The 27,405-nt window shown below is 42.1% G+C and overlaps 1 pseudogene; it reads right to left on the bottom strand.

Moving 5' to 3' along the window:
* LOC122806203 overlaps nt 1-17,500 on the bottom strand; it is a 67,903-nt pseudogene extending 50,403 nt beyond the window's left edge.
* Between the last annotated feature and the right edge of the window lie 9,905 nt (nt 17,501-27,405).

Genomic DNA, 27,405 nt, shown 5'->3' with positions numbered 1-27,405 from the left:
ATTCAAAGGGGATCCAGTGTCTGTCAGCCTGGGATGACATGCTCGACAAGCCACGCTGCTTTGCTAGAGATGGCTTGCACCTGTCACCCTTAGGATTTTGAATACTGGCCAAGGCTCTTTCCACCCCCATAGTGCCTTTTTTAGGCAAGGCTCAAAAGACAAAAACACAACCGTAAATAACACAAGTAACAAAAAACTGAGGGTAATGCTACTCAATGCCAGAAGTCTAAACCTCAAAATGCATGCACTCGAGGCACTCCTCAGTATGGAGAAAATTGATAAATGTGCAGTAACAGAAACCTGGTTTAAGGATCCAGAGAGCACCCCAGCACTACCAGGCTACAACTCATACCATACATTTCGGCCACAAAACCCGGACCTAAATACAAAAGGCGGGAGAGTATCCATATTCATCAAGGATACCCATACCTCCAGGTTAGTGGCACAGCACGATGCTTCAGAGATAATCTACGTGCAACTAAAAATGGGCAAAACTGCTATTCAAATTGTAGCTTGCTACAGATCGCCCACCATGTCCCAGGACCTGCACTCCGCATTCCTGGAAACACTGGGAAACATAAAGGTCCTACCAAACACCCTGATATTAGGTGATTTTAATTACCCAAAAATTAACTGGGAGAACTACTCAAGTACAAACTCCCTTGCCCAACATTTCCTAGAATTTATAAACATAAATGCCCTGGATCAACTGGTCAACACCCCCACCAGAGTTGACAACATATTGGACATGGTCATCACCAACATGGGCGACTGGCGTTCCACACTGGAGGTCAACTCCTCACTGGTTAGATCTGACCATAAACTAATCACTCTGGATATCCATATTCCACCACCACCCCCTGTCAAAGAAACCACTGTGAAAAACTTTTCAAAATCAAACTTCACGTTACTTAATACCGAGCTGGGAAGTTTCAAAGCTCCCATGCTAAGGGATAACGCTGTCCAAGCTGCAAAATCCTTTACTAATGCACTCTACGGGCACCTACAAGAATGCATGGATTGTGCTATCCCAAACAAAACCAAGACTCATTCCTCCTAGAAAAGGAAACCAGTCTGGTGGACCCCTGCCATAAACAAGCTATACAATAGAAGGAGGAAACTAGTACAGAAAAGAGTAAAATCCCAAGAAGGGAAGACATCCCTGATCAGTATCAGCAAGAAACTACATTCCCTCATAAAATCATCCAAGGCTAGCTTCGAAAGAAAAATTGCCATGGACTCCAAAGATAACCACAAGGCATTCTTTAGCTATGTCAAGAATCTAAGTGGCAATTCTCAGATCTGTTGGGGGTGGTGCAGAATGGCACAAAATACACTGAAACCTACAGATATAGCCAACATCCTGGCAGACAGGTTCAGTGCAAACTTCATCCCCCTCTCACCCCCAAAAGGGCCCATAACTACACCAGAAGAATGTAGTGCTCCTGAAATCACAGTCACTCAGGTTAAAACAGCCCTCTCCAAAGCCAAAAACACAGCATCAATGGGACCAGACGGTGTCCCAGGCTGTGTCCTACATGAGCTCAAAGATGAACTAACCCTTCACCTAAACACACTGTTTAAAATCAGCCTCTCCACAGGCTATGTGCCCACAGAGTGGCGCACAGCAATGGTTATTCCACTCCACAAAGGTGGAGCCACAACGGACCCCAGGAACTATCACCCTATAAGCCTGACTAGTTTGATCGGCAAAGCTTTGGAGTGCATTATCATGGATCTCATTAACAGAGACATTGGAAACCTCCAGACACTGGAACCTACCCAATTCTGCTTTGTTAAGGGCAGATCATGCCTCCTAAACCTGATGGACTTCTTTGAAACAGTTACCAAGGCTATAGACGAGAGAAAGGTGGTGCACACAGCCTACCTAGACCTTGCAAAGGACTTCGACACTATTTCCCACTCAGGTATTATAGACAATCTCACCAGCCTAAACATAAACCCCTACGTCATGAGATGGGTTGCCAACTGGCTCACAGACAGAACCTACATGGTAAGAGTTGCGGGAGCTAGTTCTGACTCTAAACCGGTTACAAGTAGCATTCCCCAGGGCTCGGTCCTAGGACCCCTCCTGTTCGACATATACTTCTCAGAGGTACAGGCAAGCACAGGAGGACTAAGGCTGACCAAGTTTGCAGATGACTGCAAACTAGGGGCTATAACTGAGTCTCCAGCTGACAAAGACATCCTCTAAAAGGGTCTCACTGAGACAGATTCCTGGTGTCAAAACCATGGCCTCAAGCTAAATGCCAAAAAGTGCATAGTCATCCCCTTTGGAAAAAACAAAGTACCCACAAACTACCACATAGGTTGTAGCCCCCTAAATATGGAAGACGTAATAAGGGATCTGGAGACCCAAGTAGATAGCAACCCCTCCTTTGATAATCACATTGCCAAAGTGGTTAGAAAATCCTTCTATGTGGCCCACCAAATCAAAAAAGGGTTTGCATCCAGATTGAAAGAGGTCATTGGGCCCCTCTATGCATCACTCATCAGACCCATCATAAAATACAAGTACCTTACAAGACACCTGCAACAACTGGAAAGACTACAGAAGTACCTCACCAAGAGGATCACCGGCCTCAAGCACTTGCCCTATGCAGCTCGACTGAAGAAACTCCAGCCGTACTCAGTTGCATACCGCCTACTCAGAGGTGACATACAAGGCCATATCCAACCCAGAATTGATGGACATGCTCCACCTAAAGAAAACCATATCCCCTCGAGCCACATGCTCCAGGGATCTAAACCTCACCACAACATTAAATAAGACATGCTGAAAGGATATATTCCTGTAACAGAGACTTCCCATGCTCTGGAACAAGATTCCAATCTACATTAAGCATAGTTCCTCGCTAACCCTCTTCAACAGAAACCCTGACGAGTGGATGGGAAACAGAAAGTTAACCCCAGGGATCACTTCAATGGCTATGCTGGACAGAGGCACAGGGAACTAATCTAAGGGGGCGGTGAAAGCCAACACATTCTGTCTAGGCTTATAAATGTCTTCGGGCAGATAGACTAGTGCCTACCTATAGACTAGTACCTACCTATAAACCTAAAACCTATTTGTTGTCTGGTTTGCGATGGGAGGTGCAGGTTTTTTGGGTGTTGGCTTTGGAGGTCTCTGATGCTTTTGCAAGTTATTATTTAGAGTCTCTGAATATGATTTTGTGTATTTATGTGTATTTTTTGCCAGTGCGGGTTTAGTATGTTTATGTGAGGCTGGAGGTGTGGTGCAAGTGTTAACCTTCTCCTCATGACTGCCTGTTCCAGTCTTGAGTGTAGAGAGCTTAGCCTCCAATTTAGCTATATAGTTTCATCTCTCACATATGTTAATGTTTTGTGGTAGGAGGAGAGGGTTGTCTGTGTACATGAGGCAGTTGTAACATTGCCTCAGGATACCTGGATTCACCAGCTGGACTGGAGAGTATACCTGAAATTGCCCTTTGGTCATGCCTGAATAGTAGGGTGAGCTGCTTAGTCATTTGGTTGGTGAGGGGTGAATAATGAGTCTTGTCCTGATGAGCAATCAAGTGTTGGGGTATATTAGTGTTTGCTATTAGGTCTGAGCAAGTGATGGACTGTAGGATGCTTTTTAAGTGATTAGACTACTTTCAAGGGAAAAACTTTAATGGAGACTTGGTGGAGCCAGGAATAATTCAGCCCTAGCTAACTGGCACTGCCTGGACATGCAAAACTGTGCAAACATGTTTTTTACAGCAGGGAAATGAAAGAGATAGAAATTAGCCCAAAATGGTGTATAAACTACTAACTTCTGGGCTGGAACCACTCCTCCAGGGGCAGATGGTTGCTCAAAGCTCCCTCTCTCAGAGGTGAACAGACAAACCTCCTTCTATCCAAGTAAGGTATGGGCAACTCAGAAACTTGTAACACAGCCCTGAATTCAGTACTAGCCTGAAAACTAGACTAAACTAGTTTAGAAAGGTGGGAAACAAAGAAAAACTTTGAAAAGATAAGGCAAATCAGTAAAAAATACACTTAAAACAGCTTTACATGACTACAAACAGTAAAAAATACACTTAAAACAGCTTTAGATGACTACAAGCAATCAGAAAAGGCATTTAAACAAATGACCCAATTAACCAGCAAAAAAATCTCAAAACTGAGCCCCAACTGGGGTTCAGGGGAACCTTCTTCAAAAAAGAAGGCCTGGATTAGTGCTCAAGTTATACAAACAAAGCTAGATTCAGCAGGCCTAAATCTAGTTTATGTGGCAGCAAACAAGGCACACCAATTTCTGTACGAAACAGTTTAAATATGCAGGCACTATAAGCCTTTAACCAGAAATTCCCAGCTCAGAAGGGCAGAGACCAGCCTCTCTTCCCACAAGAGTGCAGATCACAAACCTTCTTAATGTAAAATAACTAGCCTGAAGCCCAAGTACTTAAACCAGAACTAATACACTTTTAGAATAACAGACATTCAGCCTTCAATCAGCAGTTCCCAACTTAGAAGGATGTAAGCTACCTTTTCTGCCACAACAGTGCAGACCACAAACCTTCTTAATGTAAAACAACTGGTGCTTAAACCAAAGGGCTTAGAATGATAGCTACACTTTAATCAGGTTACTACCAAGCAGTAATAAATACAATTGAATACTTTTAAGAAGGCCTGGATTAGTGCTCAAGTTATACAAACAAAGTTAGATTCAGCAGGCCTGGATCTAGTCTATGCTACAGCAAACATGGTGCACCAATTTCAGTAAGAAACAGTTCAAATGTGCAGGCACTATAAGCCTTTAACTAGAAATTCCCAGCTCAGAAAGGCAGAGTCCAGCCTCTCCTCCCACAAGAGTGCAGACCACAAACCTTCTTAATGTAAAATAACTGGCCTGAAGCCCAAGTGCTTAAACCAGAACTAATACACTTTTTGAATAACAGACACTGAGCCTTCAATCAGCAGTTCGAAACTTAGAAGGACAACAGGGCAGACCACAAACCTTCTTAATGTAAAACAACTGGTCTGAAGCCCAAGTGCTTAAACCAAAAGGCTTAGAATGATAGTTACCTATATGTTAGGTCCCAGGTGTAACCTGCGAGGAGTACCCCTGGGTGGCTGGCACTCCTTTACCATTTGGAGCATTCCCTTAGAGGGGAGACAGAGGTAAAGCTGAACTACAGAGAAACCTGGCAACACCTCTGTGTGCTCATTTCAGTCACAGCCTCACCTCAGGATTTGTCCTTTCCATATGGCACACTGCTACAGTCATCCCTCTCCATAAAGGTGTAGGAACTACAGACCCTGGGAATTATCATTCCATTAGCCTTAAATGTGTGATATGTACAGCTATGGAGCACATCTTCAGGGACCTGATAGACAAACATATAGGTAATCTCCTAACTCTGGACCCCCTCCCCACAGTTCGGCTTTCTGAAAGTGAGATCATGCCTGCTCAACCTGTTTGGCTTCTTCAAGTCAGTCACCAGGGCTGTGTATCACAATAAAGCACTGCATACAGCCTACATCAATCTGGCCAAGTGTCTTGATACCATTCCTCAGTCAGGAATTATGGTTGAACTTACCAAAGTAGGGTATCAACCCCTATATCTCTAAGGGGGGGTTGCAAATTGGCTCACAGATAGAACACATAGTGTGAAAGTAGCAAGCTCCAAGTCAGACTGCCAGCCAGTCATGGGTGGAGTCCCACAGAGATCACTACTGGGTACTCTCCTGTTCAGCATCTAGTTCTCAGGACTCCAGGCCAACACAATGGAACTCTGGTTGACCAAGTTCACAGACAGGTGCAAGCTGGGAGCCATCATTAACTCCACAAGTGATGCAGACATCCTGCAGAAAGGCCTCACTGAGACCACTGACCGGTGTGAAACCATGGCCTGTAGCTTAACACCACAGAATGCACCATCAGCCCCTTTGGTAAAATCTCAGTTCCCACTAAGTACCACATCAATGGGTGCCCATTGAACACTTTAGGCATTATTAAAGAACTGGGGACACAGGTTGACAGCAACTTGTCCTTTAACCACCACATTGCCATTGTGGTCAGGAAATCCCTCTTTGTGGTACATGTCATTACCAAGAGTTTTGCATTCAGGAAGAAAGAGGTCATCATCTCTGTGTACTCTTCCCTCATTAGACCACTCATCACATATAATGGCCCATTTGGCATGTACATAAGTAGACACCTGCAACAGCTGGAAAGGGCACAGAAGTACCACACAATGAGGATCCTAGCCATTCAACAACTGTCCTACACAGACAGACTCAAAAGACTCTGGCTATTCTCTGTCTCTTGTCACCTACTTAGAGGTGATCTCTGCTTGACTTGAAAAGCCATGTCTGACCCAGCTCTTTTCCAACTGCTACATCTAAACACATCCCAATCTCTCTGCACCACACACTGCAGGGACATCAACCTCATTACCACAATCAACACAACATGCTAGGGGGACAGGTTCATCACCCAGAGACTGGAAATACCCTGGAAAAGACTTCCCATACATGTCAAGCAAAGCACCTAAATGACCCTTTTGCAGAGAGATCTTGATGAGTGGATGGGTAATAAAAAGTTCACCCCAGGGATCAGTACAGTGGCTCTACCTGCTGGCAGCACTGGTAACTAATGTCAGGTGGCACAATGGCAGGGGACATCTATGGCCTAGGCTTGTAATGGCTCCAGGGCCATTAGCCTAGTACATAGCTATGTACACACCTCTCAATCTCTTTGAGCAAGACATCTGGACAAAGCCATAAATAAAAGTGGGAAAAAGGCCCAAAAATAGGGGCACTTTTTAAATATTGCTCCTGCAAACTTAGAAAGTGTATAGAATAATAAGTTTGACATCAGCAAGAATTGTCTGAAGGTTATACAGTCTGAAACTCAAATGTTTGTCATTATTTTCTAACTTCAATCTTTACTGCTTTGCCACTGTTTTGCCAGAAAAGCATAAGTTTGTCAGAAATAGACCAAATATATGAGGGAGACATCCGGACATTGTGCAAAAATCTGTACAGTTGAGAGGTATGCCTATGTACCTATAAGGGGGATGACATCAGCACAACTGCTAAAGTAGGCTAGTGGGTGGGTAACCTATCAAAATACTTATTCATACAAACATATACACACACACACTTTACTCCACATACACATTTGCTGAATCTGAGAATAGAACCCCCACCTATCTTTTTCTTTGTGCTACAGTGTTACACAGTTATCACACATGCTACAGAGCTTGCCTGCCTTGCAAATGGCCAAAGGTGCTGATAAGGGGAATGACATCAGCAGACTTGATAAAGTAGGCTTTTGGATGTGAAACTTATCAAAATATTCTTCTTACAAACATACACACACACTCATTTTTTCAGATCTGAGATGAGAACCCATGTCTATCTACTGATTTGTACTATAGTGTTACTCACTTATCACACATGCTATGGAGCTTATTGGGTTAACAGCTGGCCAAAGGTAACAATAAGGGGAATGGCATCAGCAGGACTGATACACTGGAGCACTGGGAAGTGCTGTGGATGTGAATGGCCTAAAACTGTTTCACTTACAAAAAAGCAAACACACACACACCCTCATTCTTACATACACAGCTGTCTCACACACACACACACACACACACACACACACACACACACACACACACACACTCACCAGTATTGAGATTATAACCCCTACCTATCTAGTTATGTGTACTATAATGTTACGCAGTTATCGCACATGCTACAGAGCTTATAGGGGTGATCAATGTGCAATAGTACTTCTAAAGTGAATGACAGCAGCAGATGATGTGAAATAGAGCAAAGTGAAGGGTACTGAGTGGAAGGAGTCTCCTAATAGTTGGACCTATGGAGTTATACACACACACACACACACACACACACACACACACACACACACACACACACACACACACACACCCATGCAGATGATGTGATATTATAAACTCAACTTCAGTACTGTTATACAATGGGGCTCACCTTTTATGCTAGCACATACAACTGTTTACAACTGGTATGCCACTGTCCACAGGAGGACATCACTGTATGCCATTCAAGGTATCTGTGTATGTGACTCACTCTGTCTGTGCCCCCTGTGTCTCTCTCTCTCTGTATTACTGTCTGTCTCTCAGTTCCCCACATCTATATGTGTGTATGCTTGACATATATCTGTTGCTCATATATATGTGTGTGTGTATCTGACACAAAGGATGCAGATATATCAGATATGGGCCACCTACAGCCAGCTGTGTGTATTCCTGCCTGATGTGTGTGTGTGTGGGAACAGTGGAGATGTACATAGCTGTCTGTATGCATGGACAGATATACACAATACAGTCATATATTTTGATGTGGGTTCCAACATGTCCTGTGATTCTCCAAGTGTAGGAGCATGCTCAGTGAGACCTTCTATATTTAGGGTGGGACTCTATTCCAGAGATATGTGTACACCAGTCCAGGGTTTTGTGTGCTACAGCCATACCTCTCAGGAGTACACAACAGTTTTGTCAGGGTACTTGTTTTGTTTAGCAGACATTTTCTGACATATCCGTAGTCTGTAACTGGAATGTATTTTGTCATTACCTAGTGCCAGACATCTTCAGATCATCACAGTGCTTTACCAGAGGAATACTAGTTGTATGATGCATAGACCAATATTATGAGGGTAGCTATGTAAATTTTTCCCAACAAGGCCATTTGTGAGGTGTTGCTACAGGCAGTGTAGTAATGGAGGGTGAGAGGTTGGCGTAATGGTTAAGGTCCATACCTTAGAAACACAAGGTGCATGGTTTGATTTTCACATGGGTTAATTGGCTAGGCTTAAAATGGCCCCCAAGGACAGTTAGCCTAGTATGAATCTATGAATTTATGAATGACATACAGCTGTGTAAACAGTCCAGAAACCTGGTGACGTGTGATGTTACATGATAATACAGACATTACTGTTTCAGAATACATTACCTTCAAACCATTTCAACTACTACAAACCCCTCACCCTACCAACTTTCTCAGTATGTAATGGCAATATTTACAACACATACCTATCATTGTGCCTTTGTTCCACTTTTATTTCTGCTCTTGTACAGACATCTTGCTGTCAGAGGTTGGGAGTTATGAGTGTGTGTACAGAGTGCATTCAACTGTGGAGGCATGTCCATTCTTTGTAAAAGCATACATAAGAAAACAGGATTATTGAGAATGATGACTGGTAAAAGTAACACAAAACACTTATATTCACAAAAGCCCTGGCACCTCTGTTACACATCCCTCAAGATGTCACTAATATGTTTAGTATATTCTGCATAGCACTGGGACTTCCAAGTATGTCAGTGGAAGAGCAGTGGGTGCCACTGACATGCATAACAGTTGGCATTGCAGTTATCTGAACATGGCCCTGTCAAAGGCAGCACTGTACCTAGGGCAGTACAGGATGACCGCCAGGAGAACATGCTGGCTAGATCCAGACAGTATTAACCACACATACACATAGATCATTCACCCCTGCATATTGTGGACAAGCAACATGTTTTCATGTGTATTGGTACAGCCCTGCCAATGTGTGCTATGCTGCTATTTCCATGCATACATGTATGTTACTGCATTTGTGTGGGTATATGAGGGACACACACCTGTCAACTGTACACATTTGCACAGACCATGCTGATATTTGCTATATATTTTGGTTCCATTTACCATACTATAGTGCTCTGTCTTGGGGATTGGAGGCATATCAGTACAGAGGCCAGGTCAGACTGCACTGGCATACCTTTGAGTTTCAGACTTCTTACCCATCATAGCCTTACCGCAACTGGGGGTCCTGCTGTGCTATGACTGTGTGAGTTTGTAGGGGGTTAATTTAACATTGCCACCATTTGTGTGCCTTTACCAGACATTTCTCTGTAGTTTTCTACAGCTGACTTGCTGTGTGGATGTGAGAGGTGGTTATGGGACCCCCCACCCTGACATCCATGCCTGTGACCTATGACCCCCCAGTTAGTTGTCCCCACACATATAATGCAGTGTGATTTGCCACCTTGGGTAATACTACATAGTGTGTAGTGACCAGTTTTGGCCAGACATTTCCTGTTGTCCCACATAGCTGTCAGTTGTGTGCTGCTATCCCAGTAGGCCACCCCATTCCCTTGCATGCATGCAGCATTACCATAGATATGCTAGCAGAACATATTATTCCATTCCTTTAATATTAAGAAGACTGACTTACCTTGTGCTTGCATCAGTTGTGAGGATGGTGCTTGAGGGCTGCCTATGTTGGATGCACACAGTACACTGCCTATACATGGTAAGTTACAGGTGATGTGATGTGTGTGTCATCCATTTTTACCGTGTGTGCAAGTCAGAGAGAGATGTCAGTCCCTGAGATCTGTACAATGTCAGTGTGTGTGCTATGTGTTGCCTCTTTGCCAAGGTGTGAGCATACTGGGCATGCCTCTGTCTGCCTATGGGGCAGGCTCAGGGGCCTCCTCCTGTGAGGCCCTCTGTGCCTGTGGGGACCTTAGAAATAGTGGTGGGCTGTGTGGCCCTTACTCATGTTGTTCCTGCTACAGTTGTTTCCACAGGATCATATTGTGTATCATGGCACATACTATGAACATGTGTGCACATGTGGCTGGAGAGTACTGCAAGGCTTTACTAGATATGTCAAGGCAGCAGAACTGTGACGTGAGCATCCCAAACACATGCTCTATAATGATCCTGGTATGTGCATGTGCCTCATTATGGCGTTCTTGTGTGGGTGTGCATGCATTTCTGATGGATGTCATCATCCACAGCTCCAGTGCATAGCTGGCATTCCCCACCAGATGATTTATGGGATGCCCCCACTGGCAAATGCCTGGTACAGCTGTGATGATCGTCAGATGTAGGAGTAGTGATAGCTTTCAGGGCTGCCAGCATGTACATTCATGATAATGCCCTGGGCATTGCACATGACCTGCCAGTTGATGGAGGGGGAACCACTTGTGGTTTATGTAGACCCTACCCAGTTCACCAGGTGGTGCTTTGATGTGGATGTGTGTGCAGTCTATGGCACCCAGTACTTCTGGGTATTGTGCTACATGGTGGAGGAGACACATATTTCTGGTCCTCTCCTCATGGGTGTTGGGGAAGTAAATGTGCTCACTGGCATGAGTTAGCATCGTGTCCAGGCAGTGGTGGAGTACCCTGGGTGCAGATGCCTATGAGACCCCCATGATTTCCCCAGTAGGTCTTTGGAAAGTACCTTTAGCTAGAATTGTTAAGGCTACACATTCCTTGGTATCCCCTGGGATGGGTTTCCCTCTGTTGGTTCTAGCTCTGAGTTGAGGCCAGCACAGTTCAGTGATTTGCTGAAGTATGTCTCTGTCCACCCTGTAGCACTCTACTATCTCCAGATCATGTAGCCCCTGGTAGGTTACCTTGGGTCTGTACACTCTTTTCCTCCTCCTTGATCTGTCAGCATTATCCTCCTCTCTGCTGTCAGCCTCTAGCACATACTGATGGATCAAAGCAATGGCAGCCCCTAACATTTTCCAAGTTAAAATTTCTCTGCATGTATACACCAATGGTACACAGTTTGTGGGGAAAAAACAGACTATAAGGGGTTTCCATGCTTTATACTGTTGTGCTGCTGATGCTGCCTGTACGATTGGCTGTCTACGATACATTCCAGCTGCCAGCTATACTACTCATGCCTTTGCTTTGGCCACTGTGAGTGTTAGAGGCATTAGTGGTGATTTGTGCATGATCGACTTTATTCTGCTGTTGCCCCTTTTGCAATTAATTTTTACTTACATCTCCTCCCATTTACAGCTATGTGGCCACTTGTATTATATTTGCATGGCCCATTCTGAGTTGCAAGTATCCCATATTTGTGATTTCTAGTTCATTTCTCCTTTATTTTATGCTGTTGCCCCTTATTTTTTATTTTACACGTCCTCCTATCTTCAGCTCTGCAGCTACCTGCCAGCTGTATTATATTTGCATGGCCCAATCTGAGTTGCAAGACTCCCATAGCAGTTATTTCTATGTCATTTCACCTTTATTTTATGCTGTTGCTCTTTAATTTTATTTTACATGTCCTCCCATCTTTAGCTATGCAGCCACCTGCCTGCTGTATTATATTTGCATGGCCCAATCTGAGTTGCAAGACTCCCATAGTAGTGATTTCTATGTCATTTCACCTTTATTTTGTGCTGCTGCTCTTTAATTTTATTTTACATGTCCTCCCATCTTCAGCTATGCAGCACCTGCGTGCTGTATTATATTTGCATGGCCCATTCTGAGTTGCAAGTATCCCATAGTAGTGATTTCTACTTCATTTCACCTTTATTTTATGCTGTTGCCCTCTATTTTTTATTTTATATGTCCTCCCATCTTCAGCTCTGCAGCCACCTGCCAGCTGTATTATTGAGTGCTTTCATTGGCCCATTGTGGGTTGCAAACTTCCATAGTGCTGATTTGTACAGTGTTTCCTTTGTTCTGCTACTTCCTTTCCTTTACCTTTTCCTATATCCTTCCTCTTTGTGCATGTAGGCAGTGTAAACAGCATGAAATGTTCTTCCCCTGCACATGAACATGCTCCTCAGTTCATGGAATAAGAGTAAACAACCTGAACCATGCCCCTTGCTTAGCTGTGCTTAGCTAAATTGACACCAGCCAACAGAGCTCCAATGTGCTTAGGGCAAGCATGACACACCCCCTTTTCATGTTCCTTGCTTCTCCAGCTTACATGATCATGTTAGAGCACCTACACGGTTAGGTGCAGTCTGACACTTATACTGAATCACAACTTTCTCAGGAATTTTTCTAAGTCCCCTCATTAACATACCCCACTACCTTAAGCCCTAGTTACTGCACTAATCACGATCCTTCCCCCTTAGCAACCACTGTTCCATGCCAGTGTTTACTTTCTGCATGCCATTGACTAAAATAGCAAAATGCAGAAAGTTGTAATAATGAGCCCCCCCCAATTATACATATTCTCCTGCCTCCCACTAGCATACCACTTCCCCTGCCCTCAATGGCCGAGTTCGGCCAACAAAAAAAAAAGTTTTATTTTCTTTTTTTTTTTACATGGTTTTGCATGTCAGTGGCAATTGGCATGCATGACCTGATTATTACGTGCTTTCTGGAGCACTGACATGCCTCCATTGTGTGATTTGCAGAAATGTATTTGGTTAGTAACTGAATACATTTCTGCAACTTACACTGTTCCAGCACGGAGACATGCCTCTTTGATGGATCACTAATCCAGCTCATTTGCATGGTTTTCACCAGCAAATGAGCTGATTAGCATCCAGCATGGCTTTCCATGCTGGAACAGAGTAGGGCCGCTCGTGCACATCAAAATGGCATGTACCTGAACTGTGAAGCTGCCATTTTCCATGCAGGAGCGGCTACACTGTTCCTGCACAGAAAATACTGCTTCGTGAATCCCAAGGAGTATGTTTTCTATAGAGGTGGTTCAGTTTTACGTTTGTTAGAATTATTTGTTTAATACTAACATTTGTGAAGAACAAAACATTTGGTCTGTATCCTGGTGGTTTCTCTGTCATTGGCAACATCACCTGCAATAATTAAGTTGTGTTTGTGTAGTAGTAGGAGGTCAAATGAAGGGTGTCTCTTTTTAAATGTGATTTGTGAAGTGATTGCAGCCTATGGCAGTATTCATATTGTAATGAGAACCTATTACCCAGTAAAGACTAGGTGGTTGTTGTTGTGTCTTTCGGCTTTTCACGGTTAGGGGTTGCCACAGCAGAACTTCAGTCCGCTAATGATTGGCAGTAGATTTTTACATACCGAGTTGCTGGCTCTGACACACAACCTTCAACAAAGGTACGCCCATTCACGCATGTCTACACACAGAAGATGCTTTAGCTGAGAATCGAACAGGATAACATCTTACTGTGAGGCGACAATGCTACCGCAGCACCAGCACCACAGTTCAGTAAAGGCTAGGTGGTAATATCCCAAATTAGGTTATCATCTGTCTGGTTTGGAGAGAAAGCAAGGAGTTGGAGGGGTGCTATTTTTATAACAAGCAAACCTCCTACTGGACATTTTCATGTGCTAAGCCTACTATAAGATGAGTATTTGTAGTTTATGTAAGGTGGGATTATGTGGGTTGCTTTTACCCAGAATTCTTTTACTTTCTGTAATTTGTGGGCTGCCATCCTTGGCTTAATAATGTAGAATGTGTTAGTTAGGTTTGCTGCAATTACATATGTAATTTTGTATGCATGCTTATTCTTATCACAAAGAACACAAATCTGAATAAGGCAACAAAGAGGAATAGAATGGGCAATGGCAGGACTAGTTACACTGATTAAGTATCAAACAGTTTTAAAATAAATCTTCAGCATTTCTAGACCTTGAGGAGGAAAAGACAGCAAACAAGATAATTATAGTTGTCAAGTTTACTATCCTGCTTATAATTATGATTCCACTTTGACATCAAATTAGTAAGCATAGTATATACATCTAACTAATTTTGCAAGATTTATCTTTAGGTTCTTTGAGGAAAGTTTTTAAAATTACAATTTACTCAAAAACTCTTAACAGACAAACCATCTAAGGAAGTAGCAATGTAAGAAATCTTAACATTGCACATTTTGTTTTGGGATTTCAGCAAAGCAGATTTCTGCCTACTACTCAGAGTCATTATCCAATCAAAAAGGAGGGACTGTGATGCAATGAGGTTCTTCCATTCCACTGTTGACCCTAAGATGGTAGACTGATGGTTTACCTCATGCACATACCCTGTTACTCCACTCGGAAAGCAATTTGGTCCTAAAACAAGTAGCATACCAAAAAGAGTATTTTCCCCCATTAGTTTATACTCAGAAGTGCAGTCTGCTTCCACAAAACAACCGTGGGAAGAGCAGCTACTGTATTGTCTTACATTTTTTTATCTGCACATTCTCCTATTCCTTTAAAACCTGACCCCATCAAAAGGTATTCTTCATAAGAGTTTTCTACTTATTGTATTGATTGAACCCCATAACCTTTGGCAAGTAATTCCCATCCCTGTGTAGTCATCATCATCATCATCATCATCTGCACCATTTTTCCTGCTTTACATGAGGGTGAGGTATTGTGTTAACTGTCAGATGATCTCTCACAATCTAGTTTGATTTGGAGCCACTATCCTACCTTCTTCCACAGCTGTGACCGATTGTCACAAGTCTTCTTTCTTGTATTCCATCAATATGTTGACTGGCATTCTTTTTACTAATTACCTTCTTCCTGTCCTTCCCAAATCTGCTTAAATAGTCTTACCCATACTAGATATGTTAGATGGAAATTGTAAAACGTTATTTGCATTCATGAAAACCAAGTTCCAGGAATGTTATAATCTGAAACTTCTCTTTATATGCAGAATGCAAGCAATTGAAATGGTTTTGTTCCCTAAAATGCTTTATTACATATGTCATCAACTGCACATGGCTGTCACAAAGTGGACAGACAAAATCCAGTAGCTCATGACTGACTTTCTATGGTAGAAATCTGCCCCTAGAGTCAATAGGAAGAGACTGATGACATCTAGAAATAAAGGGGTGGTATAAGCATCCTAAATTTGAAACTGTATGTCTGTGCCTCAGTGGCCTGACAGATTTTCAGGGCAAGGAGTAACCTGATTAGTTTTGAGCAAACTTTAGTTATTCATAGGACTATTGAAATACGAGATGTGCATTCTAAGAAGATCTGGAATCTTGGGGATCTAGAGAAATAATGGTTCAAACAGCAGGCTGGGTCAGAGATAGACTAAGAAGAGTCCACCTTGGAGAGAATCTACTGCAGTAGCAAATTTATAATCAAGAATGACATGGTTATGTGGGATAATTGGATTAGGGCTAAACTCATATATGTATCTGATGTGAAAGGTAAGCATTTTATCTTGGCCATTGACTCATTGACTCTAAGATGATACAATGGTGGAAACATTTGCAACTGCTAAGTAGGAGGTTCACCTACTTGGCTGCCAAGAGGCAACAAGATGGATCGCCAGGCATAGAATGTAAAATACTTAAATTCACACAATCATATCTCCCAACCTCTTAGCCCAAGAAATTTGGACAAAGTCTGCAATAATGGGGGTGCAAATGCCCAAAAATAGAGACAGATTTTATGTATTGCTCTTATAATCTTAAAAAGTTGCTAGAATAACAGAGCATGTATTTAAATGGATTTTCTAAAGAATATGAAGTCTGAAATTTAAATGTACAACATTATCCACAAATTTCATTCCTCAGATCATCCCAGTAATTTGCCAAAAATACAATTTTTTTATGAGGAACAAACTGAAATTTTGAGGCAAAAATCTAAACATTCTGTGTAAATCTGGGCAGATGAGACAATATGCAAACAATAACACTGGCTTGATTTATAACTCACTGAAAACTGCAAATTATACTGACTGGTCAGTGTTCGCAATTAATTGGATAGAGTAGACTGTGACAGATACCAATGAGATGCTCAAGAAAGAAGTATGAGCATGCCTCAATACTCATAACCTTCCACCAGCAGTGTAATTTACCCTTTTCAAATTGCATAACATGAAGTAGCACTCACCTTCCAGGCTTTGACACAGAGGTCTGAAGAAGACACCAACCTGGGGGAATTGTGAGGATCTCAAAGCGGACTATTTTTTTATGATTTTAGGCTGCCAGACTGTAAGCAGGGAGGGGGTATAGACTGTGGTGTTTTATTCTGTAGCCTGGGCAGTATGATATACTGTCATATTGTTGAGAGAGTGCCTTTTGGTTACAGGGAGTCACACAGGGAGTCACCAAGGACAATCTTTTGATGTCTAGGAAATTTATTGAAGTGGTCAAGGAGGATGTATTCATAACCTTTGCAATAATGTTTAAATATTGGAAAAAAACTCACCTTAGACTAGGGCAAGGAAATACATGATTATATACATAAACATCTTTGTCAGATCAAGAGATGTAATCTTGATCATGAGTTGCAATTGTTTTGTTTTACATATATACACTGTTGGACAATGCTTTTACCTTAGCTATAGTAATGTCAAATGGCTTGTTATAACCTAATTTTTATTAAGGGTTCACTCCATTCTATTTCTGGTGGTTAATTGCAATTGTTAATGGTTTTCTGCGTGTTCTTTATGCTTTTAGTCAAAGATGCTTATACCTGGCCTGTGTAGTATGTCTTTCAAGTTAATAAACATGTATCATGGAAAAAATCTACTTTACCAAATTTTGTTCTGCTTTCCTGCACATGTGGCTGATCTGTCATAATCTGTCCACCTTGACCTTGTCTGCATTTTTGGTTACTATGGCTTCTGCTCTGATGTCTTAATTTTTTAGACTGCCCATAGTGTACATCATATTACATGTCTAAGGCACTTCATCTCCATCACCTCAAGCTTCCCCAGTTGCTCTGCATTCACTGACCAGGTTTCTGTGCGATACAGCAGCACTGAATGGCTGACTGTTTTCCGCACATTACTTTTCAGCTTCTCTAGCATTCTTCGGTCATAGTCTATCCCTGACAATTTGTGCTAGTTGGCTGCAGCACCTCTGCTATTAGCTTTGACCTCCTCTTCAGACTTCCCTTGTCAAAAACACCTCCCAGATATGTGAAGCTTTTCTCCTGATCAGCTATTTTCGTTCTGACTCCGTTTTCAGATTCATTTGATTTCCCTCATTTGCTGCCATGACAGCTGTTTTGTCTGTACTTAGTTATATCACTCATGCAGTCACTTTTGCATGCCATTCCCCTTTCATTTATTGAAGTTCTGTTTCAGAGTTTGCTTTAAGAGATCAACTTACTGGAAGTGTGAGAATCTCAAAGCAGACTATTTTCTTATGAGTTAAGGCTGCCAGGTTGTAAGGGCATGCAGCAGCTTTATTGATCTGTCTCCCCTCCCCTTTTGCTAATATAATCCATCACCAGTATGAACAGGACTGGGATCAGAAAAGAACCTTGGTGAATACTCACTTTAATTGAAAACAATTACACGAGGCCAAACAGCATTTGCACTTGTGTCATTGGGACCTTGTACCTAGCTGGCACAAATTTTGCCATTGTTTGCAGGACATCTGACACCACATAACTACCCAAATCAGCTTCCTTGTGACTTTGTCATATGCTTTCTTCAGGTGTAGAAATGCCCAGTTGGACTATTTCTTCACCTCCAGCTTCTTCTCCACTATCTGTCTCATTGCAAACATTGTCATTTGCAAGGCATCCTGATATGAACCAAAACTTATCATCTCACATCTTATTTTCTACCACACTTTATATTCTTTCTTCAGTTACCCCCTCCAGTACCTTCATGCAGTGTGACAGGAATTTGATGACTCTGTACCCTTCAGCTGTAAATAGTCATTTGCAACCTTCCTTTCCTTCCACATTGTAATGAGTATCCTCAAGAGCCATTTCTCCTCTAATACACCCAACATATTGATCGTATCTGCTATGACTTCCTCCATCTGTGCTGCTTTATCTGACTTCGTTTTCCTTAGTGTACTTCGTACTTCCTCTAGGATGGGTTCTCCTTCATCTTTTAACAAAGATTTTGCATATGACAGTATAACTTCTATGAGGGCTTTCTTCATACAGAAGCTTCTGGAAGTACTCTTTCCATCTACCCTTGATAGGATTATGCCTAACGAGCAGATTATTGCTGGTATTTCTTATGATTGGCATCTGCTCCCTAACTTCCTTTCTAGTCATTGCAATCTGATATTGCTGTTTTGTGTCATACGTTCAGTCATGTTCAAGTCATTCTAATGCCTTGTCCTTTGTCTTTGTGGCTGCTGTCTTAGCCTCTTAGTTAATCAATATGCCTTATTACTCCATCTACCACTTCCTTCTGTACGCCTTCTTTCATTTTATAATTTTCTAGATGTCTCCATTCCAACATGTACATCATTTCCAACAATAATGTGCAAGATCAAAAGACATGTCACAAATAGAGACCAGTTCTTGAACTCAGCAATATCATTGGTGAGTTGAGATTGGAAGCTATATGTAAGACAATCTTTTGGCAGTGAGGAAATATACATGCAGGAACTTTGATGCAAATATTTTCCATTACATATTCCCTACTTTTTATGCAAAAGTTTCCAGCAAATGGGTCTTTTCTGCTTATTGTAACCCTCTCTTAAGTTAATTACTATAATGTACTCTTAAGGGGATCTACCCCTTGAATAAACTCTACTGTTTCTTTGCTACTTAAGGATTCCTGCTATAGTTACGCATCTTCTGTGATTAGGCAACTTAGTTAAAGGTCTGCATAGAATTCCATATGTGAAATAACACTACCATTTACTGGTTCCTGAAAATGCGCTATTCATCTTGGCCAAACAGCTGGATGCCTTTGCAAATATTTTGTCTAGGCCAGCTCCTCAATAACCCCATCAGATGTGGAAACTACCACCCGGGATTTAACTATTTACATCAGTAACTGTCAGTCGCAGACATCATGATTTAATTTAGTAGACTGTCGTCTGGATTACACTTGTTGTGATTGCACTCATCTGAGGCTATGCTGGAGGGGCATCCCCTATCCAGAAAGGAACCTTTAAAGCCAGAAGAGGTGACTGATATACAGTCCCCATTTCCTTCTATGTCCCTCTGTAGCCCAGCTCCAGGCAGTCATGAACAGATAGTCCCTGACAGCTGGAGTCACTAATTATTCTGTAATAATGTGAAAATGGATTGCTTCTATACTGATCTTATGTTGTAGGGTGGTAGATGATTGAAGTGTTTAGGCCTTTATTTTTATATTAATAGCTTGACAAGCTGTTAACTGTCATATGTTGTACATTGTAAAGACCTTCAGTGAGGTAAACAGACCTACCCATAGCATGAAAGGATCATTATCATCATCGGTCTCATTTTTTTTCATTTTTTTATTGGGTCATGTCAGCTGTCACTACCGCTCTCATTTCTGAGACACTCACCTGCCATCTTTGACAGTTACTTTATCCTTGCTCATCCTGTTGAGTGGGATGCCTGTTTCTTGAACTACAATCACCCATAGCTACTACATTTTAATCAGTGGCAATATGTTTTAGATGCATTAATGGTCTAAGCATGCAGCTGTGCATTCTCTGTTAGTGGAAGAAAATGTTGGTCCTGATTTTCTGTGAAAGTATCACTATGAATCTAAGATCTGGGTCTGCCACTGCAATGCCTATTAGGCTTGGGGAGAGATTTTTTCTGTACCTCAGACAATGTATGAGACCTGAGTGTCTGTACTTAATTGCTGCAGTGTGGTATGATATATACATGTTATGTTATAGTATGTTATATACTAACAAGTATGTTGGGGTTGAGTGGGTGGCCTAATGGTTAAGGTGTTTGCCTTACAAACACAAGGTGCATGGTTTGAGTCTCACAAGGGATAACTGGCTAGGCTTAAAATGGCTCGCAAGGGCAGTTAGCTTAGTACTAACCTATGAACCTATGAACCTATGAACCTATGGAGCATTTATAATCTACAGTCTGACTAGGCCCTCTCACCTTCACAAGAGGACTCTGTAGCAGGTAATGATAAGAAGCTGTCAGTGAGTATGAGGGAGTTGCTACACTAGTATTAATTACTTAATGCTATCAGAGAGGCAACAGATGAAATAAGAGCCAACAGTGGACTCATGTTGGCAGAGGACTGGTGCACTGACAACACAATTTAATATGCAAGTGTGGCTCTGCAAGGTAACCAAAGCAGGTTATAGGATACGATTCAGCAAAAAATAAGAGTTTGAATCATTCAGGTAATAAGACAGGCTGTGGGACAAATTATATGTACTCATTAACTAGGTTGTAGATTGGGTTAGGGCCCATTTAAAGCCATGATGTTGACTCTTATGGAAGCAGCTTGCTTAAAAGTGTATTGCATCCAGAAATAGCGTAACATAAATGACACGATAAAAGTGTATTACAATCAGCACACCATTACATTGGTTCCTACATCTTCTTCTTCTTCTTTTGGCTGCTCCCATTAGGGGTCGTCACAGCAGATCATCTGTTTCCATTTCTTCCTGTCCTCTGCATCTTGCTCTGTCACACCAACCATCTGCATGTCCTCTCTTACCACTTCCATAAACTTTATCTTAGGCCTTCCTCTTTTCCTGTTACCTGGCGGCTTCATCCTTAACACCTTTTTCCCAATATACTCTGCATCCCTCCTCAGCACATGTCCAAACCAATGTAATCTTGCCTCTCTGGCTTTGTCTCCAAACCTTCCAACCTGGGCTGACCCTCTAACATACTTATTCCTAATCCTGTCCACCCTCATCACACCCAGTGCAAATCTTAACATCTTTAACTCTGCCGCGTCCAGCTCTGACTCCTGCCTTTTTGTCAGTGCCACTGTTTCATAGTTTCATAGGTTCATAGGTAGGTACTAGGCTATTGGCCCCAGGGCCTATATAAGCCTACCCAAAAGGTACCCTGACTTTTGCAACCCAAGAAAATTATTTTCCTGTGCCACTGTCGAGCAGAGCCACAGAAATGATCCCCAGTCCAACCCATATAACATAGCTGGTCTCACTACCCTCTTGTAGACCTTCCATTTCACTCTTACTAGTACTCATCTGTCACAAATTACTCCTGACACTCTTCTCCATCCACTCCATCCTGCCTGTACTCTCTTCTTCACCTCTCTTCCATACTCACCATTACTCTGAACTGTTGATCCCAAGTATTTATAGTTACAAAAAAGTTTACTATGTATATATATATATATATATATATATATATATATATATATATATATATATATATATATATATATATATATACATACATATAGCTTTTATTACATGGCAATGTAATGGTTATGATCTTTACCTTACAGACAAGAGGTGTAGAGTTCATTCCTCTAAACATTGTCTATGTGGAATTTGTATGTTATACTTTTATTTGTGTAGGATCACTCCCCTCAAAAAAAGCATGCTGGGTGTCTCTCTCTCAGGGATGGAAAGTACTGTATTCAAACCCAGCCTTCCCAGTTGAACTCGTTAACTTTTCCAAAAGAATGCACCAAAACATAAATGGAGTCATGGCCAGAAGTACAGACTCTAGGAGGTGTCTATGGGGGAAGAGGCATGCAGGGCAAGCAGGTTAGGCATCAGCTGTGCTGCACATTATCCGCTGTATAAGAGAACAAAGACCACAGACTCTGTGTCCCATAAAGGCTAGTCACTCAATGGTGTAAAACTTAGCTCAAGGAAATTTGGTCATGTCAGCTAATTATAAAAGGGTAAGGCTATGGGATATTTTTTACTTGTTAACATATTTGGGGGAAGGTAGTGAATTCATGTTTTTGTATTGGTTTTATTACTGTACAGTTTACTTTTCTTTCTTGTGGTAAGGGGCTGTTTCCTTGAATGCTCAATACAACATTCTAATAGTGCACATCTGTAATGCAGTTTAACGTGATCATGTAGTGCTTTCTCTTAAAATTCATTCTTTATTAGCTGATAGCATGCTTCATATGACTGTCAGATATTTATAACAGTTACATAATTTTGATCTTGTGCTAATAAAATAAAGGATTTACAGTGAAGATTAAATAAGATTAGGGGGCATTAGTATATTTTTGCATGCACTTCTGTCTCCAAAGAATATATTCAAGTGCAGGTTCAAATTTAGATGAGCCTGTTGTGTGAAAGTAATTTATGTTAGAAAAAAGGGAGCTGTGACAAGTTTCTAGAACGAGTTCTAGAAAGGCTCATCCAGACTCTGCTACACTTTGCTGTGAAGAAAAGGTTAGTTTGCTTTTATCTGTTGTATTTTGTATTACTTTATTGCCTTTTTATATTTTGAATACTGTGTTTTTTCTTTACCTTGTGTTTTACTTGCATTCTGCTTTAACTGCATATTAAAACTTAAAAAGAGACCAGAGCTCTGTCTCTTCTGCGTCAGGCAGAATTTTTTTTCTCCACCCTCTCGCCCAGTTACAGTTGTCTTGTTAAATACCACTGTCTTTCTAGTTGACTGCCTCTTATGTTAATCTGACCATATATCTCATTTCCTCTCTGATTTCACTGGCTTGTGTGAGTAATCACAAAATCATCATTTTTGAAATCCCTCCCCTTCAACTATTTAAATTTATTGGCCATCCTACTGTATTCCATAGTACCAGAATACAAAAGTGACTACCCCTTTCAATCCATCTTGCTGTTTTAAAAATAGTAACTCTCCACTAAATCTTAACTTTTTAAACAGGTAAAACTTAAGTTACCTACTTTCACATCTAACTTCTCTAGTGCACACTGTAGTGTGCATTTTTTTTTCATATTACCTTTAAGCATCCCTGTGACTAGCACTTGCTCTAATACCTGCTGGAAAGCACTAAAAAGCCTTAAACTGATACAAGCACTCAACTCTCCTTGTTAATAAGGAGAAATTAATTGTAGGCACTAAACAGCCTATAATTGCAAAGTACTTTGCTAGGGTAAGGGAAAACAGCTCCTGTACTTTCCAAAAAAAAAAAAAGAAAAGCACCAAACCAGGCATGTCCAAGGGTCAGCTTCTAGTGATTTCTCCTGTCCATCTGGTGAATCTGGGGATATTGGGGCAATGCAGCAATGTACACAAACAACCCTCTCCTCCTACCACCCAACACTACAACATGTGAGAGATGCACTTATATAGCCAAAATGAAAGCAAAGCTCTCTCCACCCAAGATTGTGCTAGACAGTCAAGAGGAGAAGGTTAACACCCACACTACACCTCAAGCAACACATAGCCCTTTTAAACCCACACCACCAACACCCACATATAGCAACAATAATTCCACATATGCAGATGCCCTTAACTGTAACCTGCCCAAGCAACAAGGACCTCTGAAGCAGAAACGCGAACAAACACCAATCACAACCAAAGTGTCGCATAGCTCACAACAGCAGTGTGCCACCCAGCAACAGCCTCTAAGGCAAGACAATGTACCTAACACTTTAGTCATAGGTGACTCTATAGTCCGGCACATTGCTGTCCCACTCACCAGGTTGAACAAGGAGAAAATTAACGTCAGCTACCTGTCGGGTGCCAGGATCCACCATATGACACATGCACTCAAGTCACTCCACAACAAGTACAAATATGACTCTGTCATTGTCCATGTTGGAATGAATGACTTGAGACATACTTCCCTGGACTACATGAAAAGAGACATGGAAGAGCTCTCGGATCATGTGGCCCAGGCAGGTATGACCCTAGCCCTGAGTAGAATCCTGCCTTCACCCAGAATTATACCACAATATAAGGACAAAATGACTGACTTCAACAATTGGCTAAGCTTCTGGTGTCATTCAAAGGGGATCCAGTATCTGTCTTCCTGGGATGACATGATCGACAGACCATGATGCTTTGCCAGAGATGGTCTGCACCTGTCACCCCTGGGATTCAGGTTACTGGCTAAGGCTCTTGCCACCCCTATAGTGCCTTTTTTAGGCAAAGTTCAAAGGACAAAACCACCACCGTAACAGGTACAAGCATGCAAAATCTGAAGGTAATGCTACTCAATGCTAGAAGTCTAAACCTCAAAATGGACTCTCTCGAGGCACTCCTAAAAATGGAGAACATCGATATCTGTGCAGTAACTGAGACCTGGTTCAAGGCTCCAGAGAGCACCCCTGCGATACCAGGCTACAACTCTTACCACACTTTTCGGCCACCAAACCAGGACCGAAACACTAAAGGTGGAGGAGTGTCAATATTCACCAAGGATATTCACACCACCAGGCTAGTTGCCCAACACAATGCATCTGAAATTCTCCAGGTGCAACTAACAAGACTGCAATCCAAATTGTACCATGCCCCGAGATTCTCACTACACCTTTCTAAACATACTAGAAAATATTAAGATAGAACCAAACACCCTAATACTGGGTGATTTTAACTACCCTGCCATTAACTGGGAAAACTACTTGTGTACCAACACCTTTGCCCAACGGTTCTTGGAATTCATAAATTCCAATGCCCTGGATCAACTTATTCATATTCCCACTGGGGGCTCCAATATCCTAGACCTGGTCATTACCAACATGGGAAATCAATGTTCCACACCTATGGTCACCCCTCGTTAGTCATGTCTGACCATAAGCTAATCACCCTTAACATCCACATCCCACCCCAACCCCCTGTAAGGAAACCTCCATAAAAACTTCTCCAAAGCCAACTTCATGCTACTCAAGTCAGAAGTGACAAACGTCATGACACTCATGCAGACGGGAACTGAAATTTCAACTGCTGAGTCCTACACAAAGGCACTGTATGAGCACATCCACTCATGCATGAATCGGGCCATCCCAAATAGAACCAAGATGCTCTCATCCAAAAAAAAGGAAGCCAATCTGGTGGTCCTCTGCCATAAACAAACTTTATAACAAAAGGAAGAAACTGTTGCAGAAAAGAAGAAAATCCCAGGATGCAAAAAAACTCCCTTACCAGCCTCAGTAAGAAACTGAGATCCTTCATAAAATCCTCCAAAGATAGTTACAAAAATAAAATTGCCAACGATTCCAAAGAAAACCACAATGCATTCTATAACTATGTCAAGAATCTAAATGTCAATGCTCAGATCTGCTCTGAGCTAAAACAGAATGGCATTAAATATACTGATTCCAAGGATATTGCCAGTATCCTGGCAGATCGATGCAGTGCCAACTTCACCCCCCTCTCACCCCCTAAATGGCCCATCTCAATAGGGGAAGATTGCCAAATTCTGGTAATAACGGCCACACAGGTAAAAAACACACTCTCCAAAGCTAAGAATACAGAATCCATGGGACCAGATGACATCCCGGGCTGTGTACTACATGAACTACAATATGAACTGGCACCTCACCTAAGTGTCATGTTTAATCATAGCCTCACCTCAGGTTTCATGCCTACTGAATGGTGCAGTGCTACAGTTATCCCTCTCCACAAGGAGGGATCCACCTTGGATCCTGGAAACTACCATCCCATCAGTCTGACGAGCCTTATCTGCAAGGCCATGGAGCATATTATCATGGAACTTATAAACAAAGACAGCGGCAACCTTCAAACCCTGGACCCCACCCAGTTTGGGTTCGTGTAGGGCCGATCTTGTCTCCTGAACCTGATTGACTTCTTCGAATCGGTCTCCAGAGCCATGGACAAGGGTAAGGTGGTTCACACAGCCTATCTAGACCTTGCCAAGGACTTTGATTCCATCCCCTACTCTGGAATCTTAGATAAACTTACTAAGCTGGGCATTAATCCCTACATCACCCAATGGATTGCTAACTGGCTTACTGATAGTACCCACACTGTAAAAGTAGGCGACTCCAAATCCAGCTCCAGACAAGTGACAAGTGGAGTACCTCAGGGTTCAGTCCTGGGACCGCTCTTGTTTGACATCTACTTCTCTGAAATACAGGCCAACACTAAGCAACTCTGGCTAACAAAGTTCACAGATGACTGCAAACTGGGAGCCATTATTGAATCCCCAAATGATGTCGATACTCTACAAAAGGGCCTTACAGAAACAAATGCTTGGTGCCAGAGCCATGGACTCAAGCTCAATGCCAAGAAATGCATAGTTATCCCCTTTGGGAAAAAACATGTACCCGTGAATTACCATATAGGTGGCAGTACACTAAACACCGAAAGTGTGATAAGAGACTTAGGGACACAGGTGGACAGTGGTCTCACCTTCGATAACCACATCACCACAACAGTCAGGAAATCCTTCTATTTGGCACACCTCATCACTAAGGGCTTTTCGTCCTGAAAAAAGGAGGTCATTGTCCCACTGCACTCATCCCTCATTAGACCCATTATAGAATACAACACCCCATTTGGTATGTACCTCTCAAGACATCTGCAACAACTGGAAAGGACACAGAAATACCTCACTAAAAGAATCACATGCCTAAAGCAGATGCCCTATGCTGACCACCTTAAAAAACTACAGCTATACTCTGTCGCATATCGTCTGCTTAACATACACAGCCATGTCTAACCCAGAGCTGTTGGACATGCTACACTTTAAAGAAATCCCAATCCCTCAGAGCCACATGCTCCAGGGATCTAAATGTTGTCATTACAATAAACAAAACATGTTGGAGGGATAGGTTCCTGAACCAGAGACTCCCCAGACTCTGGAATAGACTGCCCATACATGTCAAGCAGAGCACCTCTTTGGCCCTCTTCAAAAGGAAACTTGATGATTGGATGGGAGAAAGGAAATTCACCTCAGGGATCATGTCAGTTGCCCTGCTAGACAGGGGTCCAGGGAATTGTTAAGGCTAGGCTTTTATAGGCCCTAGGGCCGATAGCCTAGTACCAACCTATGAACCTATGTCATTATCCTCCATTACTTGGCCCTAGGCCAGTCTTTGAATATAATGCCCTCTTCAGCATGTATCTTTCCATACACATGCAACAACT

This window comes from Protopterus annectens, chromosome 7.part0 (genome assembly GCF_019279795.1).
Source record: "Protopterus annectens isolate FY-2018-M chromosome 7.part0, PAN1.0, whole genome shotgun sequence".
In the NCBI taxonomy this organism is placed as follows: Eukaryota; Metazoa; Chordata; order Ceratodontiformes; family Protopteridae; genus Protopterus; species Protopterus annectens.
This window is presented reverse-complemented; position numbering and strand designations above follow the sequence as displayed.